The 7,818-nt window shown below is 51.7% G+C and overlaps 1 long non-coding RNA gene across 1 annotated transcript; it reads left to right on the top strand.

The window, feature by feature from the left end:
* LOC119864251 lies at positions 1 to 7,215 on the top strand. Its single transcript, XR_005373564.1, has 5 exons — positions 1 to 241; positions 705 to 865; positions 1,900 to 2,050; positions 4,541 to 4,667; positions 4,959 to 7,215. It is a non-coding gene; the product is annotated as an uncharacterized LOC119864251 (long non-coding RNA).
* Positions 7,216 to 7,818: the final 603 nt, after the last annotated feature.

Genomic DNA, 7,818 nt, shown 5'->3' with positions numbered 1-7,818 from the left:
TGATCCCGGACTCCAGGATCACGCCCTGGGCTGAAGGCAGGTACTAAACCGCTGAGCCACCTGGGGATCCCCCTGCTTTTCTTTTTCATCTTAGAACTTAGCACTAGCTGATGTTGCTTTGTGTATTTATTTATTGGATTCTTTGGTTCTACTTTTTATTTATTAGATTACCTAGGATGCAAGTCCAGGAGGGCAGGGAGTTTGTCTGCCTTGTTCACTTGAGAACGGTGCCTGGCGATTAGTAAGTGCTTAACCCTCATTTCTGAGTGACTGATGCTTCCCCATGTCTTCTCTTCTTTGGTGGCATGTCCCCAGTTCCTCCAGTCATCCTCTGGGTCTGAGTTTCTGGCTGGGCGCTGGGTGAGGCTGGGCCAATGGCTGGGATGGTCCCAAGGTTGCAGAGCATCCTGCCTCTTACCCAGCCAGCTGAGCAGCTTCCATCAGCAGACATGGCCTTGTCTCAGCTCCCTGGCTGCTGGTCAAGCTCTCAGGTCTGTTCTATGTGTAATGCGTCAAGTGCCAGGCTCCAGGCCATTGCTGGTGAGGAGGGTGTGCTCATTGCCTGGGGGTTAATGAGGCATCGCAATAGCCAGATTCAGGGACAACCATCAGAGCCAAGGCTTCCTGAATGACCCATATGGGCCGGTCACCTTTCTAAGAACATTCCATGCATCTTTAACTTTATTCTCACAAACCTTCTACAGGCAGGTGCTGTTATAATCCCAGCTAGCAAGTGGGCATAGGCAGCCTGTGGGGTGAGCTGAGCCCTTCACCCCTGGGACATGCTGTCCTCTGGGTACCGTGAGGCAGACTGGAAAAGTGCTACAGCAGACAGCTGACACCCTGGAGCGACGCGGGACCAGTGGTGAGTTCTGGCCTGGTGACATCTGAACTCAGTCTTGAAGGTAGTAGAGGATGTTTGTGGTGTGCGTGTTGTGTACGTGTGTGCTTTCCGAGGGAAATGGAGTTGAGTAGGTTAGGAGTGGGGAGGGTGGATTTGCAGAGCCGGGTCACTGGAAGGGGATGCCCTATTGCTGGCTCCTGCCTGCTCTTGGAGAAATGAGCTCTTGCTTGCGAAGAAACATCTGTCTGGAGGGCTGTGTGTATCGATGTTTTTACGCATGCCATATATAACGTGGGAGAGGCCCACTCCACATTCCCTACATGTTTATTGCAAAATAACTTTATCCTAAGAATTACAGGAAAAATATCACCCACATCCCCACTACCCTAACAAATCAACTGTGCATGTTTCACGTTCCCCTCCAGGCCACGTGCCGGGGCAGACACGACTTTGAAACCAAGCCCAAGCGGTCTTGTTTGTTCATTGATTTGTTCAGCAAACGTTCACTAACTACTTACCTACTCTGAATGAGGGACTGTGCGCTGAAAAATAATTGCTTAGATTTTCCTGGGTTTCAGCACTCATGCGAAGCTCCCTCACGGATCAGGGTACTAATCAGGGTATGTTGACAGTGGTAACCATCACTCCCCAATTACAGTGGCCTCATCCAGCCAATGTGTAGTTCTTGTCCATGGCTGTGCGGTGCAGGTAGTGTTGGGGCTCTGCTCCATGCAGTCACGCAGGGACTCAGGCCTCTCCATGCCAGAGCTCCTGCCATCCCTCAGGACCCTCCATTTGGTAGCCTGCACTGGGCTGGCAGAGGATGAACAGAAGGAAAGAGCAGGGTGGGTCGCACGGGCCTCGCCTGGAGGTGGTGCACATCATTTCCAGCTCATTCCATTGAGCGGGGCTTGGTCACATACCTGCGTCTACCTGTGAGGAGGGCTAGACAGCACGTCCAGCTGGGTCCCTAGAAGAAAAAGGAAACAGGTTTGGTGACCATCTGGCCAGTGTCTGCCACAATCCTTGACAACACACTGTTTGGTTCTGAAAAGTGGATTAAGAAGCACAAACCGAATTGTGGAAGGAAAAGGTGATATCATCATCACATTTGAAGGTCTCTGGGAAAACGTGAGCTACAACGGCAGGCTGAGGAGAATGTCTGGGTCAGAGCCTGGCTTTTGGAGGATCCTGCTGTGCGTGCAGGTAAGCTCTTCCCCACCGCCACCCACCAGTGTGGCTGAGCTTTCTTAAGCCGTTCTACACAGCCAGAGATTTACCTGCTCATTTTCTGCGCACCTTCCAGAAGTGGCTACTGCTCTTGCCTTTCTGTCCTCTGCATCCCTGTGGGTTTATGTCTTTCAAATCCCTTTGTTGTAGCTTTGGCCCAGCAAACTCAGATAACAGTGGTTAAGAACTATCTTCAGGACCCTGTTTGGCTTCTCCCGGTTTAACATCATCTTCTGGTGTCATTACGTGATCTTCATGATGATAATTTTCATGGTGACATTAAGAAAGGAGACTTTTCTTGCAAAGAGCGTGTTCCACGGAGCATTGGTAGGTGTGCCAAAGATGAAAGGTGCTCTGAGCTGAAACTAGTTTGGGATGTTTGGGATTTACGAAGGTAACCGCAATCAATTCCAAGGACTATACTTCCAAGTATATAATCAATCGCAAGGTCTTGGTACATTCAAAGACCTACATCCCATCAGGCCATAGTGCTTCCGAAGAGATTCTGGCCTTACCTCTGTTTCCTTCAGAGCAGTAACGAAGATCCTATTTGGGTCCCATGGGTGACTGTTCCCTGAGCCCCCGGGCCCGGGCTGGGTTAGATGACTCCCCGTGGACCCTCATAGTCCCTGCCACCTGTCACATCACCCGTCATCATGTATTGCAATTGTCTGCTTGAGTTTTCTCTGGCCTGTGAGCCACCTGTGGGCTGCAATGGAGGCTTGCTGACTGTTAAAATCCTACCATATAGTACAGGTCTGGAGCAGAAAAAGCATTCGATCTATTGGAAGGAAAGAAGGAAGGAAAGGAGCAAGGGAGAAAAGAAGAAGGGAGGGAAAGAAGGAAGAAGGAGGGAGGGAGGGAGGCCAGTCGCCCAGGCACCGTGTGAGTGGAGCATGGCCCTCCGGGCCACCTGTGCACACAGACACACGATCCCGTGGGAGCTGGTGCCCAGCACTGCTGTGTGTAAACAGAGCCTGCCCCCTCTGGCGTGGCCCCATCTTCCGACACTGGCCTTCGCCTCCCTGTGGAAACCCAAGATCCAGACTGGGACAAGGGTTGGCAGATGTCTGTGAAAAGGACCGTCTGCCTTTGCAGATAAGAGTTCCCCAGACAATGGGATGGCCTGGGCCGGGAATTCCCACTGGGCTCCAGTTGAGAGACTCCGATAGTCCTGGGTCACAGTTCCCTTGCCCCTCAGGGCCGTTTCTGTGGGTTGGAGTATCCCCACGAGGCAGCTCCCCTCCCACCCAAACCCACAACCATCTCAGAGGACTTCTCAGAACCAGAGATTTTTCTCTGATGGCCCTGCATTGGGACGGTTGGCTTTGTGGCCTCGGCTTGAGCCACCTTCTCTTGGATCGTTGGGGTCTGTTCAGTGGAGACTGGGGCCTTCATGTGTGGGGCACACAGGGATGATGAATAAGTGGTTAAGGCTCACCCTTTTTGGGGGTTAACCATCCCCAGCTTGGGGCTCAGAGATGGAGAGCTCCATGTGGTAGGTAGTCCTCTCTAGTGCCCCCAACAAAAGATGGCCATGGGGGAACCAAGGCGGTCAACAGGGTGCCCCAGTCCCCTTGTGGGCCTGGGTGTGACTCCCAGCTCTGAGCCACGACCCTTCCTCATTACGGTGCATGCTTTGAAGAGTGGAAACCGTGTGCGTGTTTGTGAAGGAACAGGGAGCAGAGGGTACGATGGCCAAGGCGCCCTCCGGAAAGCCCACACCCCTAACCCCGCTTGCATTTGAGTCATTGGGGACCTGTTCTGCGGGAACCCACCCTCCCTCCTGGGGAAGCAGGAGTGGCAGAAAGAGGCCAGGGATTTCTGTCCTGTTCTCTTTTCAGTGCTGTCCTGTAATTGGCCTCGACTCCCTCATGAAGCTTCTAGTCAGAGAATCAGACCACCAAGGAGGCTGGGCCAGCTCTGGCGTCCTCTCATAGTTGTAGCCCTTACCAGGGCTTTAACTCCAAGTCTTGGCTCAGGGCTGCTTCTTTCACAGAGGACATTGTCACGAGAGCCCCTCTCTGTGCTCCTCCTGGCCATGCGCCTTCCCTGTCCCTTTCTCCAGCCTCAGGCTCTGGGCCCCACTCACCGTTACTCAGATGAGAAGTGTGTCTTTCCTTCTGCAGATGTAATTGTCACCTAACTGCTTGCTCTGGACTCCCCCCACCACAGAAACAGACCATGAAGTTCAAGGTCAGAGGTGCAAGCACTCTTAAGAAAGGGGCTTGTGCCGATTTAAAAAGTGAATGTGAAATGAGGGGGTCAGGTGTCCCCGGTAACCCCTCTGTATCAGTCAGCTATGGCTGTTACACTGTGTAACAAACTGCTCTCAGACTCCAGGAACACAACCATCAGGATGTATTTCTTGCTGGTCCACGGACTGGTCGAGGTTTGGCTGATTCACAGTGGGCTCAGCTGGGCTTGGCTCTGGGCCAGGACATGCTCCGTGTGTCAATTCTGCAGGGACCAGCAGGCTCCCGTGGGCGTAATCTCCTCACAGCACCAGCAGAGGTGCAGGCGATGAGCCCACTCACAAGAGCATCTTTCAAGCCTTGGTTTGCCCTTGTCAGCTGATATTCTCCTGTTCAAAGTGAGTCAGGTGGCTGAGCCCCCATCTGGGGACAGGGGTGCGAAGAGACTGTAGGGTGGAGCTAAGGACCCTCACTGTGGTCTACCGTGGCCCCTTTCTAAGGGCTTGGAGCTGAACTCTGTCCTGAGGGAGGGGTCTTGCCAGTGTGGATGGGATTGGGACTTTGGATGCTGAAAATTGTGGGTTTGGGTTTGCAGCCTGTCGGGTCACTCACAAGCTGTGGGATGGCGGGTTGAGCCCTGGTTTGAGTGTAGAATGGGAGGTGATATTTGTCCACACTTGTGCTTGCAGCAAGAGCTGAGTCAGGTGGGCTGAAGCGCTGACCACACAGCAGCCGCTCTGAGTGTCAAGACCGGATTCCCATGCAGGGTGCATCTTCCTCAGTGAAGCATTTCAGACATTGGCGCCCAGAGGAGTGCATGCCCCCGGAGTCACTGTTCAATATGGCTGAGAAGTCACATGGTTGGGGACGCCTGGGTGGTTCAGTGATTGAGCGTCTGCCTTTGGCTCAGGGCGTCATCCCGGGGTCCTGGGATCGAGTCCTGCATTGGGCTCCCCGCAGAGAGCCTGCTTCTCCCTTTGCCTGTGTCTCTGCCTCTCTCAAGAATCAATAAATAAAATCTTAAAAAAAAAAAAAAAGAAGTCACACGGTTCAAGTGGTTTCAAACTAGTGGCAGCCCCAGATTCAAGCTTGCCCTTGAGAGTCCTGGCAAGAGACTCTGACGTCATAGCACATTCCTGACGTCATAGCACACAGACACCCTCGGGCTGGCTCTGAGGGGATGGGGGCAGCGATAACCTCACTTCTTCTCTTCTGCGCTGCAGGGAAGCTCCTCTGTGACCTGATAGAGGCCCCTCCTACCACCTCGTCACTGTCACATGGAGCTGAGAAAGGAAAGCCCATGTCCTGGGGCCACCTGCTCTGTGAGCACGGTTTGTGCTCATTTGTGACCTGGAGGCAGCGGGGATAACATGGACATGTCCACCCAGGCCTTTATTCCAGAGTCTCTTTGTCTTCTTGTGGGGAGGTGACAGTCCCTTTGAAAATGGAATGGAAGCTATTGGACCTTCACCCCCTCACAATACACGCAGACATGTCATCTTTTGGGTACCATTTCAAGCAGCTTGTACCCTCCCTGAAGACTACTTATTTTTATTTTTCTGTAGATTTTATTTATTTATTTGAGAGAGAGAGAGAGCATGAGAAAGAGAGAGCGACCACAAACAAGGAGGAGGGGTAGAGGGAAGGCCACACTCCCCACTGAGCAGGGATCCTGATGTGGGACTCGATCCCAGAACCCTAGGATCATGACCTGAGCCGAAGGCAGATGCTTCATCGATGGAGCCACCCACCACCCCTGAAGACCATTTATATATGAGAAGTGAAGAGCCCCATCCAGGGGCACATCAGAGGACAGGGGCCACTTGAGCTCCCATCAGACAAGGCCAGATGATTCCAGCATCATAATGGACACTGCCAGTAATGGATCATAACCCCATCATGAGGATGTGAATCCGGAGTCCACACTGACAATGAATTAGCAGATGGATCAATGAACAAACAGAGGAGAAGAGAAAGTCTTTAGAGTGGAACAGCAGCTAACAAATGTGGACGGAGTGATAGGTCAGAAAATTGCAATTTTGCAATCATCTGAGCAGCAAGTGATTTGGGCAAGAATAGGGTCCTACTCATGGATGGATGTGAAGACCGTCTGGTGAAAGTTGATTTTTTATGTATTTATTTTTATTTATTCATGAAAGACAGAGAGGCAGAGACACAGGCAGGGGGAGAAGCAGGTTACCCACAGGGAGCCTGATGTGGGACTCGATCTCAGGACCCCAGGATCACACCCTGAGCCGAAGGCAGAGCTCAACCATTGAGCCACCCAGGTGCCCCTGGGAGAAAGTTAAATGAAGAACATGTTATTTAGAGTGTCTCAAAGTGTCTTTTCATGGGTGACTTGTGACATTCCAAGGGGCGAATGGAGCAGCCTGGAGCCCACCACCCCTACCAAGCAATCCGAGTCAACAGTGCCATTGCTGGGACCGGTGACAGCCTGTGTCTCCTGACAGCACGCACGAAGGACACAGCCTCAGTTCTGCAGCTGCCCTCAAGATGCCGGAGCCATGAAGAAAAAGGAAGCACTGAAGAATCGTCCAGAATAAAGGAGCCTCAAGAAGACCTACTGCTAAATGCACTGGTAGATCTTATTTTGAAATGAAATGCTATGAGGAACGTGACGGGGGTGGCTGGAAAAATCTGAGAAAGAATCATGCATTAAGTGATAATGTTTCAATGGTCAACTTTTAGAACTTCTTAATTGTGCTGCGGTAAACCTCATTAAAAACCCTATGCATTCCTAAAAATAATCGTGTGGTGGCAACGTGAGCAAAACATTCTTGTTATTAAAACATACCTGCCGGGGGCGCCTGGTTGAGCATCTGCCTTTGGCTTAGGTGGTGATCCCAGGTCTGGGTTCGAGATCCGTATTGGGCTCCTCGCAGGGAGCCTGCTTCTCCCTCTGCCTTGTGTCTCTGCCTCTCTCTGTGTCTCTCATGAATAAATAAAATCTTTTTTTTTTTAAACCTACAGGATTATTTGAGGACTGCTGTGGATTGAATTGTGTCCCCATCTCCACACCTCCAAATCCACATATGAAGCCCCAGTGCCCAGCCCGGTTGCACTGGGAGTGAGGAGGTAATTGAAGTAGGATGCAGTCAGGAGGGCGAGCCCGATCCCATGTGCTTCAGGTCCTTGTAGGAACACCTCCGGCGCGCTCTCTCCTACTCCTCGGAGTGAGGACCAGCGGGATGTCAGTGCCCACAGCCAGCAAGCGGGCTCTCCCCTGAGGCTGAACCTGATCTCGGATTTCCAGCTCCAGAACCATGGGGACTAAATTTTAGATAATTAAGCCACCTCGTCTATGCTGTTTTGTTACGGTGTCCGAGCTGGCCAGACAGGCGCAGAGAGTCAGGTTGTCAGCAATTCGGTGGTTCAGAAGAAAAGATAAGAATATATGAGAGATAGAGTGAGAAAGCAAACTGGCAAAATGAACGTTGATGGTTGGTGAGTCTAGGTGAAGGGTGTCATTTGCATTATTTGTACAGGCTTTTTGTACATTTGAGATCATTTCCAAATATACAGTTAAAC

Source organism: Canis lupus, chromosome 18 (genome assembly GCF_011100685.1).
Source record: "Canis lupus familiaris isolate Mischka breed German Shepherd chromosome 18, alternate assembly UU_Cfam_GSD_1.0, whole genome shotgun sequence".
Lineage (NCBI taxonomy): Eukaryota > Metazoa > Chordata > Mammalia > Carnivora > Canidae > Canis > Canis lupus.
The sequence above is the reverse complement of the archived record's forward strand: the minus strand, read 5'-3'. Positions and strand labels throughout refer to the sequence as shown.